Source organism: Pleurodeles waltl, chromosome 1_2 (assembly GCF_031143425.1).
Source record: "Pleurodeles waltl isolate 20211129_DDA chromosome 1_2, aPleWal1.hap1.20221129, whole genome shotgun sequence".
In the NCBI taxonomy this organism is placed as follows: Eukaryota; Metazoa; Chordata; class Amphibia; order Caudata; family Salamandridae; genus Pleurodeles; species Pleurodeles waltl.
In genome coordinates, this window is record NC_090437.1 from 568,958,907 (window position 1) to 568,981,532 (window position 22,626).

A 22,626-nucleotide genomic window follows, 5' to 3' on the forward strand; every position below is an offset into this window, starting at 1 on the left:
TACATGGGGTTCCGGGAAGAACTGCGCAGCATCAGTTCCGCAATGGGTACAATCGTGGTGGCACTCAACCAGATTGTCACCACATTGCGGGACCATGAGCCCCCCAAAGGGCCCCTGCCACTAGCATGGAGGGAGAACAGCCCACCACCTCCGCCGGCGCTAGTGGTCAGGAGGCCCCGACACAACAGCAACGGCCCTCCCGGACCCCACCCCCTGCAGAACAAGAACCACCCCGCAAGAAAGGCCTGAGATCGAGGAAGAAGACAGAGTAGGATGTCAATACCCCCGCCATGCACGGAAACCCCCGGATGTCATCCCACTGTCCCACTTGTTCACCCTGTCCAACCTTGAACTGCCCCTGCTCCACCTTCCACAGGCATATGGACAATGGACCTGTAGGAACGACAGTCTGGACACTGCCATGGACATGCCTCCACCATCACCCATCACCCATTTTGAACTATACACCTATTTTAAATCTTCAATAAACACAATTATTGCACATTAACCAACTGGATTCTGCTATCTATTTATTTAAACCAAATGTATTCGATATAACCAACAAAACATTTCTAGTTACATTGTGATGACAACATACCAGTGTCACACAGCGGTAGTCCATGGGGAAAAAAAACAGAGGGCACTCCGTGGGGATCAGATCACTGAAATAGGAAGAGATATACACAACTAAGGGCCTGATTACGACCCTGGCGGTAAAAACCGCCAGGGCCGTAGTCCGCGGGAGCACCGCCAACAGGCTATTGGTGGTGCTCCTTTGGGCATTCTGACCGCGGCGGTACAGCCGCGGCCAGAAACGGAAAGTCGGCGTTGTACCGCCGGCTTTCCGCTGCCCAGGGGAATCCTCCATGGCGGCGCAGCTTGCTGCGCCGCCATGGGGATTCCGACCCCCATACCGCCATCCTGTTCCTGGCAGTTTTGGCCGCCAGGAACAGGATGGCGGTATAGGGTGTCGTTGGGCCCCTGGGGGCCCCTGCAGTGCCCATGCCAATGGCATGGGCACTGCAGGGGCCTCCGTAAGAGGGCCCCACTTAGAATTTCAGTGTCTGCTTAGCAGACACTGAAATTCGCGACGGGTGCTACTGCACCCGTCGCACCCCTTCCACTCCGCCGGCTCCATTCGGAGCCGGCTTTCTCGTGGAAGGGTGTTTCCCGCTGGGCTGGCGGGCGGTCGCCCGCCAGCCCAGTGGGAAACCCAGAATGACCGCTGCGGTCTTTTGACCGCTTTACGGTCTTCTGGCGGTTCCCGCTTGGCGGGCGGCTCCCGCCGCCCGCCAAGCTTGGAATCACCCCCTAAGTTACCATACATTGGGGTGAAAGGTCAGACAGTAGAGAGCCACTACAGTTACAGATATAATACAATGCAGGAGTAGATTATTACCTGTGTGTCACTGGAAATACTGCAGTATCACTCTGTCCCTGTTGTCTGTGTCGTCCTCTTCGTCTTCCTCCTCTTCACTCTCCGCAGGCTCCACAGCGGCCACAACACCACCATCTGGACCATCCTCCTGCAGGAAAGGCACCTGGCGTCGCAAAGCCAGGTTGTGAAGCATGCAGCAGGCCACGATGATATGACACACCTTCGTTGGTGAGTACATTAGGGATCCACCAGTCATATGCAGGCACCTAAACCTGGCCTTCAGGAGGCCGAAGGTCCGCTCAATCACCCTCCTGGTACGCCCATGGGCCTCATTGTACCGTTCCTCTGCCCTGGTCCTGGGATTCCTCACTGGGGTCAATAGCCAAGGCAGGTTTGGGTAACCAGAGTCACCAATTAGCCACACACGGTGTCTCTGTAGCAGTTCCATCACATAAGGGATGCTGCTATTTCGCATGATGTACTCGTCATGCACTGACCCTGGGAACTTGGCATTTAAATTGGAGATGTACTGGTCAGCCAAACAGACCACCTGGACATTCATCGAATGATAATTTTTTCGGTTCCTGTACACCTGCTCATCGTCTTTTGGGGGAACCAAAGCCACATGGGTACCATCAATGGCACCAATGATATTGGGAATGTGTCCAAGGGCATAGAAATCACCCTTCACTGTAGGCAAGTCACCCACCTCAGGGAAAATGATGTAGCTCCGCATGTATTTCATCAGGGCAGACAACACTCTGGACAACACCTTTGAAAACATAGGCTGAGACATCCCAGATGAAATGGCCACGGTAGTTTGAAATGATCCACTGGCAAAAAAATGCAGTACTGACAGCACCTGCACTAGAGGCGGAATCCCTGTGGGTTGGCGGATGGGTGACATCAGGTCTGGCTCCAGCTGGGCACACAGTTCCTGTATAGTGGCACGGTTGAGTCTGTAGGTGAGTATGACGTGTCTTTCTTCCATTGTCGACAGGTCCACCAGCGGTCTGTACACGGGAAGATTCCTCCGTCTCCTCGCAAGTCCCAGCGGACGATGCCTAGGAAGGACAACATGGAGCACAGAGTCAAGCAACCCACAGGTAAGTGCCCACAGCATGCCCAGTACACGAGTCTCTCGGGATTGAATGGCTAGTATGATTGTCGGTGCAAGGCCTAGCCATGTGTGACGCAGTAGGAATGAAGCCATGTGGGCCCTTGAAATGGCGGCTGCCTGACCTGTGAAGTGTGACAATGTGAAGTGAGGTCATTGCGCAAGTGTGGCACACCGTGGCGGTAGGCGGTCGCAGTCCGCGGCGCAAAGCCGCATTGGACAACATTGAACCCTATGGGTTTCAGGAGCCAATGGCGGTGAGCGCCGGCGGTCGCGGTACGCACCGCCGCGGTACGCACCGCTGCGGCCGTAACCGCCATTTTCTCTCTGCTTGATCACACGAGACCTGAGCATCCACAGGAGAGGACCTATACTGCAAGTGCTGCTGTGACCTCGGTCTGGAAGTGACAATGGCTGCTGCGACTGGGGAAAGGGCCCCCGCCTTCAGTTCCGAGGAGTTGGAGAAGCTCGTGGACGGGGTCCTCCCCCTTTATGCGCTACTCTACGGGCCTCCAGACCAGCAGGTGAGTACACGGGGGGCAATGCATAGTGCCCAATGCCTGGGCTGAGTGGGGAGGATGTACGATGGAGGGGAGGGCAGCGAATGACGAATGCATGGCACGACAGATGAGAGCATGTGCCACATGGCAAGGTTGGGGAGGGGGAGCCACTCACATCGAGCATGCAGAAAAGTGATGATGTTTCTCTTCCCCCCCTGTACATGTCACATAGGTCAGCGCCCATCAGAAGATTGACATTTGGCGTGCCATCGCCAAGGACGTCCGGGCCCTGGGGGTCCACACCAGAAGGGGCACCCACTGCCGCAAGAGGTGGGAGGACATCTGCCGCGGGAGCAGGAAGACCGCGGAGGCTCTGTTGGGGATGGCCTCCCAACCTAGGAGGGGTGCCAGTCGTACCTTGACCCCCCTGATGTCCCGGATCCTGGCGGTGGCCTACCCTGATTTAGATGGGCGCTTGAGGACATCACAGCAGACACAAGGGGGTGAGTACCAGCACATTCAGCTATTTTGCGCGCAGTGGAGGTGCCTGGGTGGGGGAGGAGGGCTGTGGGTATCCCTAGGCCAAGGTGATTTCTGTAGGATAGGCCCGTCCGTGAGGTATGGTCCTGTGCCCCCGCCCCCCACCTCTGTAGGGTGCCTAGTAACGCGATTCATGGACCAGTGTATACTGTGTGGGCAGTTGTCGCCCATAGGCTTGTAGGGCATGTCCCAGTGAATGAGTAGTGTACCCCAAGTGCGCAGCGTACTGCAGGGGGCTTCTGTGTCTGTCCTCTCCGCCAACGGTGTCCCCAATGCATGCACTCAACTTGTCTTTATGTTTTCCACCCCCCCCATTTTCTTTGTTTTCCTGTGAATGTGTGCATTAGCATCATCAGGCGGAGGAGAAGTGGCATCGGCGCAAGAGGGAGCTGCATCTCACATGGCCCCGGAGGGCCATGCAACGGACTCCGACATGACCAGTGAGACGGAGGGCGAGGGGGGCTCCACCACAGGGACCCGTGGGGACGTCAGCGACACCGATACGTCCTCGGAAGGGAGCTCCCTTGCGGTGGCGGCAACATCCGTGCCCACCGATCCTACAGGTACAGCCGCCACCCAGCGCACCAGCTCCACCCTCCCAGCAGCCCCTCGGCCTTCGGCCCGTGCCCGCAAGGCCAGGAAGCTGGCCATCTCCTTCGCCCCAGGCACCTCAGGCCCTGCCCCAGTCACCCCTGCTGCCCTCAGTGAGGAGGTCATTGACCTCCTGAGGACCATCATTGTTGGGCAGTCTACCCTTTTGAATGCCATCCAGGGTGTGGAGAGGGAGGTGCATCAAAGCAATGCATACCTGGAGGGCCTTCATTCGGGTCAGGCTGCCCATCAACGATCGTTCAACGCTCTGGCCTCAGCACTGACGGGAGCGATTGTCCCTGTCTCCAGCCTCCCTCTTCTGACTCCCTCCACCCAGTCCCACTCCCCTGTTCCTCTGCCTATCCCATCCACACCTACAGACCAGCCTGCACACACCTCAACACCCAAGGGCAGCTCATCCAGACATAAGCACCACAGGACACACAAGCATTCACCCAAGCAACATCCAGATGCAGACATGCCAACAGTCACTACCTCCTCTGTGTCCCCCACCTCCTCGTCTCCCTCCTCCCTCCCTGTGACGTCTCCACACACACCTGCAAGCACACCACCATCAGCCATTGCACCCATCACCAGCACACCCTCCAGACCAGTCCGCACACGTGCAGTCACCACCCCCACTGCCATGTACACGTCCCCTGTGTCCTCTCCCAGTGTCTGTCACCCCCGCTTCCCAACCACACAAACGCAGGCAGGCACCCAAACAACAGCCATCCACCTCACGTCAGCCTCCTGCCCAAGCACCTGCACCCAAAGACAGCACACTTGACTCTCCTACAACCACATCCTCTTCCTCCACTCCCATACCCACTCCAGCCACCCTTCCCATGGCTCCAAAGAAAATTTTCCTCTCTAAAGTGGACCTCTTTTCCTCACCTGACCCACCCCCTCCATCCCGTAAGACTTCCACAAACACCTCAGCCACCACCAGCCCAGCAACTCCCAAGAACGTCGTGCCTGGTTTTTGGAGTCCGCCCTTTCCTTGGGCTGGGACATCGTCCAGCAGCAAAGGCACAGCCAGCCCCCCCCCCCTGGGAAGATGACCAAAAAACTGAAGGGCAGGCGCGACAGGCCTGATACGCCTGCCCCCAAGGAGGGTAGCCTTGCACCGTCACCTGTCACATCGGGTAAGGGAGCCAAGGGCCACGGACAGTCTGCCAAGGAGGGCAAGGGCAGCAACGAGCAAAAGGCAGGGAGCAGCCGACCTTGCCATGAGGGCCCCACCAGCCCCATTCCGGGGGTATCGAAGGAGAGCCAGGGTCCCAGGACTCCATCACAGGAGGGCCCCGCAACGGAAAAGTCCGATGCAGACTGAGCGGCAAGTATTGGCCAGGTGTGGTTCACTGGAAACACAAGACAGGCACCGCTAAACAGGGCCCCGCCGTGACCAGAACCGCTGAACAGGGCCCCGCCGTGAGAAGCACCGCTGAACAGGGCCCTGCCGTGAGAAGCACCGCTGAACAGGGCCCCGCCGTGAGAAGTACCGCTGAACAGGGCCCCGCCGTGACCAGAACCGCTGAACAGGGCCCCGCCGTGAGAAGCACCGCTGAACAGGGCCCCGCCGTGAGGAGCACCGCTGAACAGGGCCCCGCCGTGAGGAGCACCGCTGAACACGGCCCCGCCGTGAGAAGCACCGCTGAACAGGGCCCCGCCGTGACCAGAACCACTGAACAGGGCCCCGCCATGAGAAGCACCGCTGAACAGGGCCCCGCCGTGAGGAGCACCGCTGAACAGGGCCCCGCCGTGAGGAGCACCGCTGAACAGGGCCCCGCCGTGAGGAGCACCGCTGAACAGGGCCCCGCCGTGAGGAGCACCGCTGAACAGGGCCCTTCCTGTCAAGCACCGCTCCGCTGGGCCCTTCCTGTCAAGCACCGCTCCGCTGGGCCCTTCCTGTCAAGCACCACTCCGCTGGGCCCTTCCTGTCAAGCACCGCTCCGCTGGGCCCTTCATCTCAAGCACCGCTCCGCTGGGCACCGCCGTCTCAAGCACCGCTCCGCTGGGCCCTTCCTGTCAAGCACCGCTCCGCTGGGCCCTTCCTGTCAAGCACTGCTCCGCTGGGCCCTTCCTGTCAAGCACCGCTCCACTGGGCCCTTCCTGTCAAGCACCGCTGGCCCATTGGCAGTCCCGGTTCTGTGTCGGGCAGGCCTTCACGACGCACTCTGCCCACCATGCCTCCTCCATGACCAGTGGTCTCTATAATCCACCTGATGGACTGTGGCTTTGCACTCCCCAGGATGTAACAGTGGGCAATCCACCCACTGTAGAGACTTGTGAGACTGTGGCTTTGCACTCCCCAGGATGGCACAGTGGGCAATCCACCCACTGTAGAGACTTGTGAGACTGTGGCTTTGCACTCCCCAGGATGGCACAGTGGGCATGGAGGCCCTTCGTGGATCTGGCATCGTGGACTCATGTGGCTGAGGTGCCCCCCCTTCCCTTCCCCCTGAGGTGCCTGTCTTTTTATTTTAAGTGATGCCCCAGCAGTGTTCTCTCCAATGGACTTGATCTCGTGTGTGGGCTTTGCCCATGTGTTGCTGCACATTGGCCCACGGACATTTGGACTTTGAATGACTGGGCCGGACTTTTGCTACTTGTATGGATATAGTTCTAGATGTGTATTCATTCTTCATATATTGCTAAGTTCGCTATACTTTATTGTTGCAATAATATGGTTCTACTTTTACATTCATTGCCTTTTGTCTTTGTTTTTTTTTTGGGGGGGGGGTTGGGGGTGTCACTCTGACTTTTTTATCTGCATAGGTGTGTAGGAATTTCGGTGGGGGTGAGGGTGGGGGTGGGTGTGTGGCGTATGTGTGTGCCCGTGACCTTTCCTCCTCCCACTCCCCTGTGTCGTAGGTGCAGTACTCACCGTTGTCGTCTGCGGCGAGGATCGTGATCCTGGAAGAAGAGCAGGAAGGCAATGGCTGGGAGGATGTGGAGTTCGGGTTCCATGCTGTTCCGATTCCGCGTGGAGTGTGTCGAGGTAAGCGTTTTCCATTGGAGATGTCTGTTTCCACCGTGTTTTTATCGGTGGAGCTCCCACCCCGGAAAAGGTGGCGGATTGGTGAGTCGCGATAGGGTGGGCGGTACATTGTCTGCCGCCTGCCTGTTGGCGGTGACCGCCTCGCTGTTTGTTTGTACCGCCGTGGCGGTCGGAGTGTTAATGCGGCGGCCTGTGTTGGCGGTTCCCGCCAGGGTCAGAATTCATATTTTTAGGCCGCCAGCCTGTTGGCGGGTTGGCCGCCGCTTTAACACTGACCGCCAGGGTCAGAATGACCCCCTTCATCTCTTCAAAGAACTCCTTGTGTGCCGAAAATCGATGCACGGCTTTCCAGAAATGATGCACAGCCTGCGTTGTGATCGGTGCACAGCTGAACCGGAACGATGCAGCCCGACTTCCCGAGTGAAGATTTGATGTAGCACCTGCCTTGCGACCGGAAATTTGATGCACAGCCCTACCGGATTGACGCACAGCTGAACCGGAATGATGCAGCCCGACTTACCGAGTAAAGAATCGACACAGCGCCTGCCCAGGGACAGAAAATTCGACGCATCGCCACGCTTTATCGACACAACATCTGTGGCTTGTTCCCACATGCCCAGGATTTCCACGCATCATCCCTGGGCATCAAAAAGATGACAGCATCACAGTGAGGAACCAAGCCTGTGCGCCGGAAATCAATGCAAAGCCCCTTGCAGCGTGGAAAGAAACAACGCATCATCTGTGCCACGCCGGAAAATCCGAAGCACACCCAATTGTTACACACATCTCATCCTCTGCAGTCTCTGTGTTTGTTCTTTTTGATGCAAACCAGATACTTTGTGAAACCAAGAGACAACTGTTGATTTCTTAGATTTAAGACTCTTTTTAATCTTGCAATAGTGATGTCAACTTGTACTTATTGAATCTTTATCACTTTGGCCTTAATCAGATAAATATCATATATTTTTCTAAACCTGTATGGTGTAATTTTGTTTTCTTTTCACTCTGTTACTGTATGATTTATTGCACAAATACTTTACACATTGCCTTCTAAGTTATGCCTGACTGCTCAGTGCCAAGCTACCAGAGGATGGGCACAGGTTAATTTGGATTGTGTGTGACTTATCCTGACTAGGATTATGGTCCCTATTTGGACAAAGGTGAATACCTCTGCCAACTAGAGACCCCATTTCTAACAGTGGTCTTGATAGGGAAGCTAGGATAGGAGGCAGAATGTACCCCTTCCACCAAATGGACATTTGCTTTTGTAGGGCTGAGTCGCCACCTTACGATGAAAATAATGTTAAAAGTGAGAAACTGCACTCCAAGCACTATCTTCACCAGCTGCTCACGTGTTTACAATGGGAGCTTTACAGTCTCTTGCTCGAAATTTTTACAAAGGGAGGGCAAGTCATGGAGCTTGGTGGCTGGACGGTGTTTGCGAGATAGTCACTGTTTGGTTGGTTCAGGTAACAGGTAGAAGCAGGTCAAAGAAGAAGGGCTGAAATGATCTTGATTGTCCCTATTTAGAGAATGATGTAGCCTCATGGCATACCTGCACTCTGGAGAATAGTCTGCAGGGTCTGTTGTCTCCTGAGAAGGCTTTGGTGCACTGGCCACAAGGTCTAGTATTCATACTGTTTTGTAGAAAGATGTGACTTATTTGCAGTTTTAAATAAGGATCAAGGCACTGTTCGAGTCCGAATAGTGCCTGACCACTGAAAGACTGGTGTGTATTCAGAGGTAAGCTTTTGGTTAATCTTTATTAAGTTGGCATGGCGGGAACTTTATTTATTTCAGCCAGCCATCACCAGATAGATAAAAATAACTCCCTCTAGGGGTATTGTTGATGCCCTCTGCGGAGGATCTGGAGGACGCGGGTTTTTCATCAGCGTTGAACTCAAGGAAATCTGACTGAGACACCATTTGGGGGTAACCAGATTCCAGTTAAATTACTTCAAGGAGTTTGGTAATGGAAAATTCAAGGAGCTGACTGTTTTAGGAGAGGGTTAAATGAAGAGAAAAGTGTGATCCTACATGGCATATCATGAGCGTCTAAAGGTCAGCTCCCTTACTACACAGCCGTATCACTTTGAAGGGGATCCCTTACAGGGTGCCACATTCAAGTCTGTGGCAGAAACAGAAACTCCCCCTTTGAACCTTCATGGATTTTCCATGGGACCCTGTATGCAAAGTCGCTTGGGTGAAGTCAGTGGACCACATCTTAAATTCTATAGAATTCCAAGAGTCAATCTACCCACAAGGAATCATGTGAGACTACTCACCTCAGGAAATGGGGCACTTCAGAAATGTACAGCCAGCAGCAGTCCAGGCACCACTACCATATATAAATATTCCATTACTTTTCTTCACCAAAATCAGAGAACTGTAGATAACTAGAAATTCTTCACATAGTATTGCGACTAGGCCCATTCAATTTCCAGCCTACACTTATTATAAACATCTCACCAGGTCGCCAGGTGTGCATATTGTTTTTATTACTACTTGCATATCTCACTCAAACCGTTTTATTTGTTTTTTGCATTTTGCTTTCACTGCTTCTGTTGAGAACTTATTTCATTCCATCACTATATTCACTATGAAATGTTTATTTGCAGATATCACTTCTGATCGTTCCCCTTTCCATCTCGACTCGTCGATATGCTCAGCTTCTAGAGGTTAACATTTATTTAAATATCTTTTTATTTGGCAAGGAGTCAGGAAGTGAGGAGCAGGAAAGGGAATACACCTATCTAAAAAAGATTTTAGGGCTCAGAAAAGAAGAACAAGACTTCGATTTTAGTTCTTTCATTACGTTTTGGCAACTATCTGTAGAATGGGCTATCGTTTGATTTGTTTCCAGGCAACAGCATCAAGTCTATCTTTGTATAAAATATATTCAAATATTTGTATGATACCTCTAGATAGTGTGAATTGCTTGTGTGATTTTAGAAAAGAACAACACAAAAAGCAACTCGTCACACTTAAGGAGCTGCACAACACAAATGACTAATGAATGGCCAATCAACCATGAGGGTACACCACAAGCGAGGCACTGATTCCATCCATGGTAACCTGAAAACGTCTCCGAGCTAACAGATTCTCAGCAAGTGCACAAATACCAGGTCAATTTACATGTATTCTTTTATGTCTTGTCTCCTAATATTCTCTCTGGGCCCTGTAGTTGGCTGACTCTGCAGACTGACCGTTCTTACAGAAGTGCATCACTAATCTGAGAGAGCTTTTTTTTAATCTTTGTAGACACAATCTCAGCTTCGTAACAGTTTTACTTACATTATTGTCCTTTGTTTAGAACCTCTGACTTTGCATTTCATATTATTTCTGTAATGCCTCCAAGGACCACTATGAAAGCCTCTGTTCCAAAGGCACCCCTACAATGTTGTGTTGCTGAAACATGCCGAGAAAGTACACATGCACAAAAATCGAATTCAAATTTGTATCCCACTCTCTAGACTCCACGTGATTATAGCCAACTTCGAACGATGCTCAACTGTTTTGTAGAAATCTGCTAACTTTCTTCACTGACAAAACAACAAAACACTGGGAGATGCAGCAACGGAATAGCCAAACCAATATCAACAACACCAACAAAACAGATCAAGAGCAAAGACACCAGGTACTGGTTTCTGCTGTCTTGGAAACCATTCCCAAAACCATCATCAAGGACCCATTTAGAAGTCTACATGAACGCTTTTCCCTCTTTGGTCACACACATAACAATGTTTCCAAGAGCGTGAAGCCATCCACCCATAATCAATCTCATTAACCGGTAGTCTGAATAAGTCAGTTATAAATAGGTGATTTAACCAAGTCCTGACCAACGACAGACGGCCCTGTCTCCCCACTGCAAACAAGAGCCTGTAGAAAGGTGCTGTTTCCCAACTCAAGGCTCCTTTTGACACTCTGTTTACAAGACCCTCAGTTGCTTGGATTTCACCATCCACGTGGAACTGAAACGCCCTTTTGGAAACCTCAGAAGAGGCCCCAGACAGCCAACAATGACTCCCAATCCAGGTAAACCTCTGTGGAAATTCTCCACAGTGGACAATGGCACCCCTTTTCACTTTTATGAGGAAAAGGGAGTCTCTGACTCATTGTTCTGCTAGTTATTTAGGCCCTCATTCTGACCCTGGCGGTCGGTGATAAAGCGGCGGCCAACCCGCCAACAGGCCGGCGGTCCAAAATATGCAATTCTGACCCTGGCGGGAACCGCCAACACAGCCCGCCGCATTAACACTCCGCCCGCCACGGCGGAACAAACAAACAGCGCGGCGGTCCCCGCCAACAGCCAGGCGGCAGACAATGTACCGCCCACCCTATCACGACCCACCAATCCGCCACCTTTTCCGGGGCCGGAGCACCGCCGATAAAAACACGGCGGAAACAGACTACGAACGGGAAAACGCTAACCTCCACATACTCCACGCGAGATTCCGGCAGTATGGAACCTGAGTTGCAGGTCATCCCCGCACTCCTATACCTGCTCCTGTACCAGGAGCACGCCCGGCGGCGCGGAAGACATCGGTGAGTACTGCACCTACGACACAGGGAAGGGAAAAGATTACCGGCACACACCCACCCACCCACACCCACTACAACACACACATCAATGCATTCCCACAGATCACTGTCACAACCCACAAACCCCCCCCTCAGAAATAATGCAAAAACCAAAAGAAGAGATCTTAAACGGGCAGATATATTGAAAAATGGACAGCAGTAATCCCAATAAATAAATAAACTATGTACAAAATATATACATCTACTAAATGTAGTCCAACCACTGTCCGTGGACCACAGGGGTCCTGAGCAAAGGGGCAAGGCCCAGTCCCACGACAAGAACTCCACGGAGAGAACACTGCAGGGGCATCAGAAAGAAAAAAGGACAGGCACCTCAGGGGGAAGGGAAGGGGGGGCACCTCAGCCACTTGAGTACACGACGCCAGATCCACGAGGGGACTCCATGACCACTGGCCCATCCTGGGGAGAGCAAAGCCACAGTCCATACAGTCCATTCAGTGGGTGGCCTGCCCACTGGGCCATCCTGGGGAGAGCAAAGCCACAGTCCAAACAGTCCATACAGTGGGTGGCCTGCCCACTGGGCCATCCTGGGGAGAGCAAAGCCACAGTCCATACAGTCCATACAGTGGGTGGCCTGCCCACTGGGCCATCCTGGGGAGAGCAAAGCCACAGTCCATACAGTCCATACAGTGGGTGGCCTGCCCACTGGGCCATCCTGGGGAGAGCAAAGCCACAGTCCAAACAGTCCATACAGTGGGTGGCCTGCCCACTGGGCCTTCCTGGGGAGAGCAAAGCCACAGTCCAAACAGTCCATACAGTGGGTGGCCTGCCCACTGGGCCATCCTGGGGAGATCAAAGCCACAGTCCATACAGTCCATACAGTGGGTGGCCTGCCCACTGGGCCATCCTGGGGAGAGCAAAGCCACAGTCCAAACAGTCCATACAGTGGGTGGCCTGCCCACTGGGCCATCCTGGGGAGAGCAAAGCCACAGTCCATACAGTCCATACAGTGGGTGGCCTGCCCACTGGGCCATCCTGGGGAGAGCAAAGCCACTGTCCAAACAGTCCATAACAGACTCCACTGCCACTGGAGGAGGCATGTTGGCCAGAGGACATCCTGCAGCCCTGCCCGAGACAGATCCTGCCCTGCCACGTCTGCCAAAGGGCCAGCGGTTCCTGCCTGGAAGGGCCCAGTTCAGCGGTTCTTGCCTTGAAGGGCCCAGTTCAGCGGTCCTTGCCTTGAAGGGCCCAGTTCAGCGGTTCTTGAGACGGCGGTCCCCAGCGGAGCGGTGCTGGAGACGGCGGGCCCAGTTCAGCGGTTCTTGAGACGGCGGTCCCCAGCGGAGCGGTGCTGGAGACGGCGGGGCCCAGTTCAGCGGTTCTTGCCTTGAAGGGCCCAGTTCAGCGGTTCTTGAGACGGCGGTCCCCAGCGGAGCGGTGCTGTAGACGGCGGGGCCCAGTTCAGCGGTTCTTGAGATGGCGGTCCCCAGCGGAGCGGTGCTGGAGACGGCGGGGCCCAGTTCAGCGGTTCTTGCCTTGAAGGGCCCAGTTCAGCGGTCCTTGCCTTGAAGGGCCCAGTTCAGCGGTTCTTGAGACGGCGGTCCCCAGCGGAGCGGTGCTGGAGACGGCGGGGCCCAGTTCAGCGGTTCTTGAGACGGCGGTCCCCAGCGGAGCGGTGCTGGAGACGGCGGGGCCCAGTTCAGCGGTTCTTGCCTTGAAGGGCCCAGTTCAGCGGTTCTTGCCTTGAAGGGCCCAGTTCAGCGGTTCTTGAGACGGCGGTCCCCAGCGGAGCGGTGCTGGAGACGGCGGGGCCCAGTTCAGCGGTTCTTGAGACGGCGGTCCCCAGATGCGTGGTGCTGGAGACGGCGGGGCCCAGTTCAGCAGTTCTTGCCTTGAAGGGCCCAGTTCAGCGGTTCTTGCCTTGAAGGGCCCAGTTCAGCGGTCCTTGCCTTGAAGGGCCCAGTTCAGCGGTTCTTGAGACGGCGGTCCCCAGCGGAGCGGTGCTGGAGACGGCGGGCCCAGTTCAGCGGTTCTTGAGACGGCGGTCCCCAGCGGAGCGGTGCTGGAGACGGCGGGGCCCAGTTCAGCGGTTCTTGCCTTGAAGGGCCCAGTTCAGCGGTTCTTGCCTTGAAGGGCCCAGTTCAGCGGTTCTGGAGACGGCGGTCCCCAGCGGAGCGGTGCTGGAGACGGCGGACATTCTATGGCCAACTGCTCATTGCCTGGTGGTGCCCTCCTGGGCAGCGGGGATGGTGCTCCTTCAATGCCCACCTGGGCTGTGGGTGGTGGGGCCCTCCTGGCCAGCTGGGCTGGGTCCTCCCTGGGCAGCGGCTATGGGGGTGGTGGGCTCTCCCGGGGCAGCTGTGCCGGTTCCTCCCGGGGCAGCGGCTATGGGGGTTGCGGGCTCCTCCTGGGCAGCTGTGACGGGTCCTCCATGGGCAGCAGGCCTGCTGCCTGACTTCTCCGCCTTGCTGCCCTTGCCCTCCTTAGTCGGGAGTCTGTGGCCCTTTCCTCCCTTTGGAGCTGTGGCTGTTGACGGTGGCTGGCTAGTGTCCTGGGGGGATATAGAACCCGGGCTCCGGCGGCGGCCCTTCCGCCTTCTGCTCCTCTTCCCAGGGGGTGGGCTGGCTGTCCCCTTGCTGCTGGGCGAAGATCCAGACCTGCGGGCTGGTGGGCTCCAATACCCCTGCACCCTTGTCAAGGGGGCTGCAGGGCTGGTGGTGGCTGAGGTGCTCTTCTTACCCCGACGAGAAGGAGGGGGGGGCTCAGGGTCAGGAAAGAAGGTAGCAGTAGAGAGATAGATTTTCCTGGGACAATGGATAGTGGTAGGTACAGTGGGAATGGGAGTGGAGGGAGAGGATGTGGTTGTAGGCGAGACAAGTTTGCTGTCTTTGGGTGCAGGAGCGGGAGGCTGTCGTGAGGTGGATGGCTGTTGGGTGGGTGGGTGGCTGCGTTTGTGTGGTGTGGAAGAGGGGGTGACAGACACAGTGGGAGAGGACACAGGGGACGTGTAAATGGCAGTGGGGGTGGTGACTGCACGTGTGCGGACTGTACTGGAGGGTGTGCTGGTGATGGAAACACTGGCTGATGGTGAGGTGAATGAAGGTGTGAGTGTAGACGTCACAGGGAGGGAGGAGGGAGACGAGGAGGTGGGGGTCACAGAGGTGGTAGTGACTGTTGGCATGTCTGCATCGGAATGTTGCTTGTGTGAATGTCTGCGTGATCTGTGGTGCTTATGTTTGGATGAGCTGCTCTTGGGTGTTGAGGTGTGTGCAGGCTGGTCTGATGGTGTGGGTGGGACAGGCAGAGGAACAGGAGACTGGGAGGAGGGAGTTAGTAGAGGGAGGCAGGAGACAGGGACAATGGCTGCCGTCAGTGCTGAGGCCAGAGCCTGGAACGATCGCTGATGGGCAGCCTGACCCGAATGAATGCCCTCCAGGTACGCATTGATGCGATGAACCTCCCTCTCCACCCCCTGGATGGCATTCAAAAGGGTAGTCTGCCCAACAATGAGCGTTCGGAGGAGGTCAATGACCTCCTCACTGAGGGCAGCGGGAGTAACAGGGGCAGGGCCTGAGGTGCCTGGGGCGAAGGAGATGCCCGGCTTCCTGGCAGAGCGGGCACGGGGCGAACGCTGAGGGGCTGCTGGGAGGGCGGAGATGGTGCGCTGGGTGGCGGCTGTACCTGTAATGGCGGGGGGCACGGATGGTGCCACCCCCGCAAGGGAGCTCCCTTCCGAGGACGTGTCCGTGTCGCTGCAGGGTCCAGTCGTCCCCGTTGTGGAGCTCCCCTCGCCCTCCGTCTCACTGGTCCAGTCAGACTCTGTGACATGGCCCTCCTGGGCCATGTGAGATGCAGCTCCCTCCTGCCCCGATGCCACTTCTCCTCCGCCTGATGATGCTGATGCACACAAGCACAGAAAGACAAACAAAAAGGGGGGGGGAGAGAGAAATAAAGAGATTTTGAGTACATGGATCACCGGTACAGTTAGCGGACATGACAGACACAGATGCCCCCTGCACTAAGTTGCGCACTTGGGGTCCCCTACGCATTCCGTGGAACATGCCCTACACGCCTAGAGTTGACAACTGCACCCATGGATGACACGGCCCAGGGATGGCTGTACTGGCACACTACTGAGGGTGGTGGCTGGGGACACAGGGGCTTACGGGGGTGCCCAGCCGACAGATATCGCCCTGGCCTAGGGGGACCCACAGCCCTCCTCCCCCACCCAGACACCTCCACTGCGCGACAACAGAGTAGATAATGCTTGTACTCACCCCCTTGTGTCTGCTGTGCTGCCCTCACGCGCCCATCCAAATCAGGGTAGGCCACCGCCAGGATCCGGAACATCAGGGGGGTCAGTTGACGGCAGGCACCCCGCCTACGTTGGGAGGCCATCCCCAGCAGAGACTCGGCGGTCTTCTTGGTCCCGCGGCGGATGTCCTCCCACCTCTTGCGGCAGTGGGTGCCCCGTCGATGGTGGACCCCCAGGGTCCGGACTTCCTTGGCGATGGCACGCCAAATCCCGATCTTCTCATGGGCGCGGACCTATGTGACACGTACAGGGAGGGAGAAATACCACGTTCAAGTTTGTCTGCATTATCGTTGCCAGTGGCCCAACGCCCCCCATCCCCGCCAGGCCCCCCGCCAGGCCCCCCGCCAGGCCCAACATGCCCCCCATCCCCGCCAGGCCCCCCGCCAGGCCCCCCGCCAGGCCCCCCGCCAGGCCCAACATGCCCCCCATCCCCGCCAGGCCCCCCGCAGGCCCCCAAGCCAGCCAGTGGCCCCAAATCCATATTGAATTAAACTCACTTGTTGGTCTGGAGGACCGTAGAGTAGCGCATACTGGGGGAGGACCCCATCCACAAGTTTCTCCAACTCTTCTCCAGTGAAGGCAGGGGCCCTTTCCCCAGGCGCAGCAGCCATTGTCCCTTCCAGACCGAGGTCACAGTAACACTTGCAGTATAGGTCCTCTCCTGTGAAAGTTCAAGTCGCAAGTGAATAAGTAGATAGAAAATGGCGGTCACGTCCGCGGCGGTGCGTACCGCGGCGGTGCGTACCGCCACCGCCGGCGCCCTTCGCCATTGGCTCCTGAAACCCATAGGCTTCAATGTTAACCAATGCGGCTTCGCGCCGCGGTCTTCGACCGCCGACCGCCGCGGTGTGCCACGCCAGCGCATTGACCTCACATCCCATTGTCACACTTCACAGGTCAGGCAGCCGCCATTTCGAGGGTCCACATGGCTCAATTTCAACTGCGTCACTGCGCCTAGGCCTTGCATAGCCACTCAGACACGCCATTCACTGCATAGAGAATCGTTTACTGTGCAAGCTGTGAGTACGTACCTGTGGGTTGCTTGACTGTGTGCTCCATGTTGTCCTTCCTAGGCACCGTCCGCTGGGTTTGGCGAGGAGACGGATGAATCCTCCCGTGTACAGGCCGCTGGTGGACCTGTCGACAATGGAAGCACGCCACATTATCCTGACTTACCGGCTTGACCGTGCCACTGTACATGAACTGTGTGCCCAGCTGGAGCCCGACCTGATGTCCCCCATCCGCCAACCCACAGGGATTCCCCCTCTGGTGCAGGTCCTGTCAGTACTCCACTTCTTGGCAAGTGGGTCATTTCAGACAACAGTGGGAATTGCTTCTGGGATGTCTCAGCCCATGTTTTCGAAGGTGTTATCCAGAGTGTTGTCGGCCCTGATGAAATATATGAGGAGCTACATCCTTTTCCCTGAGGTGGGCGAATTGGCTGCAGTGAAGGGTGATTTCTATGCCCTTGGACATATTCCCAACGTCATTGGTGCCATTGATGGGACCCATGTGGCTTTGGTTCCCCCAAGAGACAGGGAGCAGGTGTACAGGAACAGAAAAAGTTACCATTCCATGAACATCCAGGTGGTGTGTTTGGCTGACCAGTACATCTTGCATGTAAATGCCAAATTCCCAGGGTCAGTGCATGACGCCTACATCCTAAGGAATAGCAGCATCCCTTACGTGATGGAACAGCTAGAGAGACACCGTGTATGGCTATTGGGGGACTCTGGGTACCCCAACCTGTTGTGGCTACTGACCCCAGTAAGGAATCCCCGGACCAGGGCAGAGGAACGGTACAATGAGGCCCATGGGCGTACTAGGAGGGTGATCGAACGCACCTTCGGCCTCCTAAAGGCCAGGTTTCGGTGCCTGCATATGACAGGTGGATCCCTAATGTACTCACCTAAGAAGGTGTGTCACATCATCGTGGCCTGCTGCATGCTTCACAACCTGGCTTTGCGCCGCCAGGTGCCTTTCCTGCAGGAGGATGGTCGAGACGGTGGTGTTGTGGCAGCTGTGGAACCTGTGGAGAGTGACGAGGAGGAAGACGACGGGGCTGAAACAGACAACAGGGACAGAATCATTGAACAGTACTTCCAATAGGACACAGGTAACAATTCAAACATAATTTAGTAAATGTGAACTACTCTCCTGCATCTCTGCTGCCTGTCTATTTGCCCCAGTGTATGATGACTGAGTTGTGGCTTTTCCCTCCCTATTTCAGATCTGGGGTCCCCACTACGAGTCCTGTGCTTCGTTTCCCCATGGACTACAGCTTTGTGGCAGCTGTTTGTTGACTTCACTATGTACAAGGACATATTTGCACTGTCATGTCAATTACAATATTTTTAAATCACAGCCAGACTCCAGATAGTTTTGTGCAAAATAGGTGTTTATTTCAGTGCTCAAAATGGGATGGGTGGTTTCAAGTGGGTGGGGGCTATGGTGAAGGAATGTCCATGGCAGAGTCCAGAGTAACAGTCACACAGGTGCATTGTCCAGAGGCCTGTGGAGAGATGGAGCATGGGCAGTTCAAGGATGGACAGGGTGACAATGTGGGACAGTGGGATGACATCAGGTGGTATCCTTTGCTGGCGGGGGTCTTGACATCCTACTCTGTCTTCTTGCGAGATCTCAGGGCCCTCTTGCGGGGTGGTTCTTCTCCTGCAGGAGGTGGGGGTCTGGTGGGCTGCTGTTGTGCGGGGGCCTCCTGTCCACTAGCGCCGGCGGAGGTGGTTGGCTGTTCTTGGTCCAGGCTAGTGGCAGGGGCCCTTTGTTGTTGTTGAGTGTCCGTCCTGGTGTTGATGAGGTCCTGCAGCAGCCCTACCATGGTAACCAGGGTGGAGGTGAGGGCTCTGATGTCCTCCCTGTACCCCCGATAGTGTTCCTCCTGCAGTACCTGGATCTCCTGGGACCGGGCCAGTACCGTCGCCATCGTCTCCTGGGAGCGGTTGTATGCTCCCATGATGGTGGTGAGGGCCTCGTGGAGAGTGGGTTCCCTGGGCCCGTCCCCCCCCTGTCGCACAGCTGCCCTCCGAGTTGCCCTGTTTCCCTGGGCCTCTGCCCCCTGGCCGGTGTGCCCACTACCACTGCCCCCAGGTCCCTGTTGTTGTTGGGGTGGTGGGTTGTCCTGGGGGCCCTGTAGTGGTAGACACACCGCAGATTGACGCGCCCTGGAGACAGAGGCATGGGCCCGCTGGGTGGGAGCTGTGCTGGTGTTCCCAGAGGGGTTCGGGTCTGTAGTGGCCTGTGCCTGTGTGAGGGGAACCGACTGTCCAGAGGTCCCCGATGGTCCGGGCTGGTCATCAGTGTCCAGGTCGACAGAGCTGCTGTCATCGCTGACGGCCTCTTGGGTGGGGGGTGTGGAGAATTCTGGGCCCTCCGTGGCGGTGTGTTGACGGTCGGGTCCTGCAGGGGTATAGAGGTATGGTTATAGTTTCAATGTGTGGCATATGGGTGTATCTGTGGGTTCCCGTGTCCCCAAGTGCTGGCATTCGTGTGTGGGGGCTTTGGTGAGGGTGGCTTGTGGGGGGGATGTGTATATGCATTGGGCATGCTTTGGTGATGGGTGTCCATGCTTAGTGGACGCATGCAGGCCTAGGTTTTGGGATGTGTGGGTTGTGATGGTGAGACATTGGCAGGGAATAGGTGTGCTGGGGGTGGGGGTGAGGATGGTGGTGGGGGTGAGGATGGTGGTGGGGGTGAGGGTGGGGGTGAGGATGGGGGTGGGGGTGAGGGTGGGGTTCGAGGATGGGGGTGAGGGTTGGGGTATGATTTGGCATGCAGGTGGGGGGGAAGCAGTAGTGAAGCTTCAACTTACCAGAATCCATTCCTCCGCCGACTCCTGCGAGGCCGTCAGGATGCAGGATGTTCAAGACTTCCTCCTCCCATGTTGTAAATTGTGGGGGTTGAGGTGGGGGTCCTCCGCCAGTCTTCTGCACGGTGATGTTGTGCCTGAATACCATGGAACGCACCTTCCCCCGTAGGTCGTTCCATCGCTTCCTGATGTCTTCCCGATTTCTGGGGTGCTGTCCCACAGCGTTGACCCTGTCGACAATCCTCTGCCATAGCTCCGTCCTCCGGGCAATGCTGGTGTATTGGATCTGTGTGCCGAAGAGCTGGGGCTCTACCCGAACGATTTCCTCCACCATGACCCTGAGTTCTTCGTCTGAGAAGCGGGGGTGTCTTTGGGGTGCCATGGAGTGGTGTGTATGATGGGTGGGGTGGAGTATGTGTAGTTAAGTGTGTTGAGTGTGGTGGTGTGTGTTGTTTTGGGTGTGGATATTGTGTGGGTGATGGTGTAGTGTGCCTCTGTGTGATGGTATTCTGTGATCGCTGATGTGTCTCTCAGTGCTTCTTTTCGGATTTTGGTCAAAGGGGTTTGTGGGTGATGTGGGTGTGTGTTTTATATTGTATTGTGTGTGTGGGAGTGGTGTGTGTATGTGTATCAGGTGTGTGGAATTCAAATCGGCCAATGTGGCTGAGTTTTGTTCGTTTGAGTGTATTCTGACCGCGGCGGTGTGTACCGCCAATGGAAAACCGCGTTTGAAAGACCGCCGCGTGGATTCGTGGGTCGTAATGGTATGGGCGTATTTCTGTTGGCGTGACGGTGGAGGTTTGGTCACCTCCACTTTTCCGCCGACCGCTGGTCTGGCGGTCTGTTGTGGCTGTCGGATTTTCAGAGGTTTGGCTGCTGCGGGTCAGAATGACCGTGGCGGGTTACCGCGACCGCAGCGGAATTATGGAGGATTTCTGACCGGCGGTAGGCGCCTTTTACCGCCGAGGTCAGAATGACCACCTTAATCCTTTCACCCATCTATCCACCCACCAAACCATCCACCCCTTTCCTCCTAAAAAGAGCATTGTTCGAACTTAACAGGTTGCCTTGCCATTCTGGTGATGATGCTTTTGTAAGAGCGAATTTGACACATATCGTAATTCATATTCCATTTTGTAAACTGCTGGTTGAATGATAACAAATATGAGGCAGCAATACACTTGTTGAACTTTTTGTATTTTTTGCATTGTACTTTAGTGATGCAGTACTTTGGACATAACTCTAAAATTCTTCGATTTGGCACCTTTATACAGGAAACTGGACTGATAAAGGATCAGAAAGGAGAGTGTTCCTTCTGGAGAGTTCCACTGTGCTAAAAGTACATTCTGCACAACTTGACTGTCAACTGGGCTGCGACTGCATGAAAGCAGGAGCGGCTCTGAGCAAGAATTCCAGGGCTCCTTTATCCGTAGATAATTCTATAAACTTGTATTTATGCAGGTTTGAGTATAAGGGCTAAGAGTTAGAATGAACAATACTGCCGCATGTGGAACCTGAACGGCTTAGGGAGCTTTGCAACAGGATTCAATGTTATGACGCAGGAAATTGTTCATCTTTTTGAAAAATATTTGGCAGGAACCGTGGGAGGTGGTAGATCACAGCTTGTGCACTGGCAGCAGGATATCAACCCACCACCACACTAACAGCTAGAGCTGAGAAGTGGAGGCTGCCACTGGGCCTGAAGGTCTGGGGCGCTGGGCCTGCCAAAATTGTGATTAGTTGTTTATTGGGGTCTTCTGTCTGCAGACAAAAGCTCATGGATAGTATTGTAAGTACAAGCATTTGCAATGTAATGGGTCTCGCATTTGCTCGAGCTAGAGCTATTAGCGTTGTAAACTCCTAACCAGACTTTTCTTGCCACAGAAAAGTAAAACAGTTTCACATAACCGGCCACCATGAGTGTGAAGCAGACACAAAAAAAGAAACAGAAGTTTGCTCGTAGTGACATGTATCGGCAACATTGCAATTATCCATGTTACCAGCAAAAGTGCAGTTATCCATGTAACCGGCAAAAGTGCAATTATCCATGTAACAGGGTCAATGTCATGCAAAGCGCTCGACTGCTGCCCAGAAAGATCGTGCTGCCTACGAAATAAAGAGAAAAAGTAGTCCAGAAACTGTAAGGAAAACATGGAGCCTCGTATGTTTTCAATAGCTGACCGGTGCGCTCGAGTAGGGCTAAACACCAGAAAAGGCATGACGTATACATGTCTTTCACTAATGAAATCAAGCGATTTTTTAAAGGTAAGCCCACGATCCATCAAGATTGATGGGCGTGACATGGACGTGGTTATAAGCCCATAGAGACATTACAATAGGGACAGAGCGCTTTGCGAGTTCCACCCTAAAAATGGATATTGAGGATGATAATTGGGAGTCCATGCAACTCACCGATAATGGTATTACAGAAGCTGAATAGAAAGTTTAGGATAGTGCTGGATTTGAGAAAAATAAATAACATTGTAATCCCGTCTTCTCTGTGCTACCAAATCCAGTTACCATACTACCAGATTTCATGTACGGCAGAATGTTTCACTGCCATAGATCATTGTCAAGCTTTCTTCTTGATTCTGTTACATGAGGATAGTCAGTATCTATTCTTGTTTGTGTTTCAAGGGAAAGTATTGGTATGGTGTCCCACAAGGGTATACACACAGCCCTTCAATCTTCAATCTTTAATCAGAATCTAAAGAAATATTTTGAGACATTGATCATGTCCTGTAGTTCAGTTCTCGATCAATGCACTGATGACCTATTAGTGGCATCAGAAACAGGAAGATCTTGCATTTAAGACA

General features: G+C 54.7%; 1 pseudogene; it reads right to left on the reverse strand.

Annotated features, from left to right (window-relative positions):
• The window catches only part of LOC138254832 (very-long-chain (3R)-3-hydroxyacyl-CoA dehydratase 2-like), an 85,849-nt pseudogene that overhangs the window by 49,791 nt on the left and 13,432 nt on the right, over nucleotides 1-22,626 (reverse strand).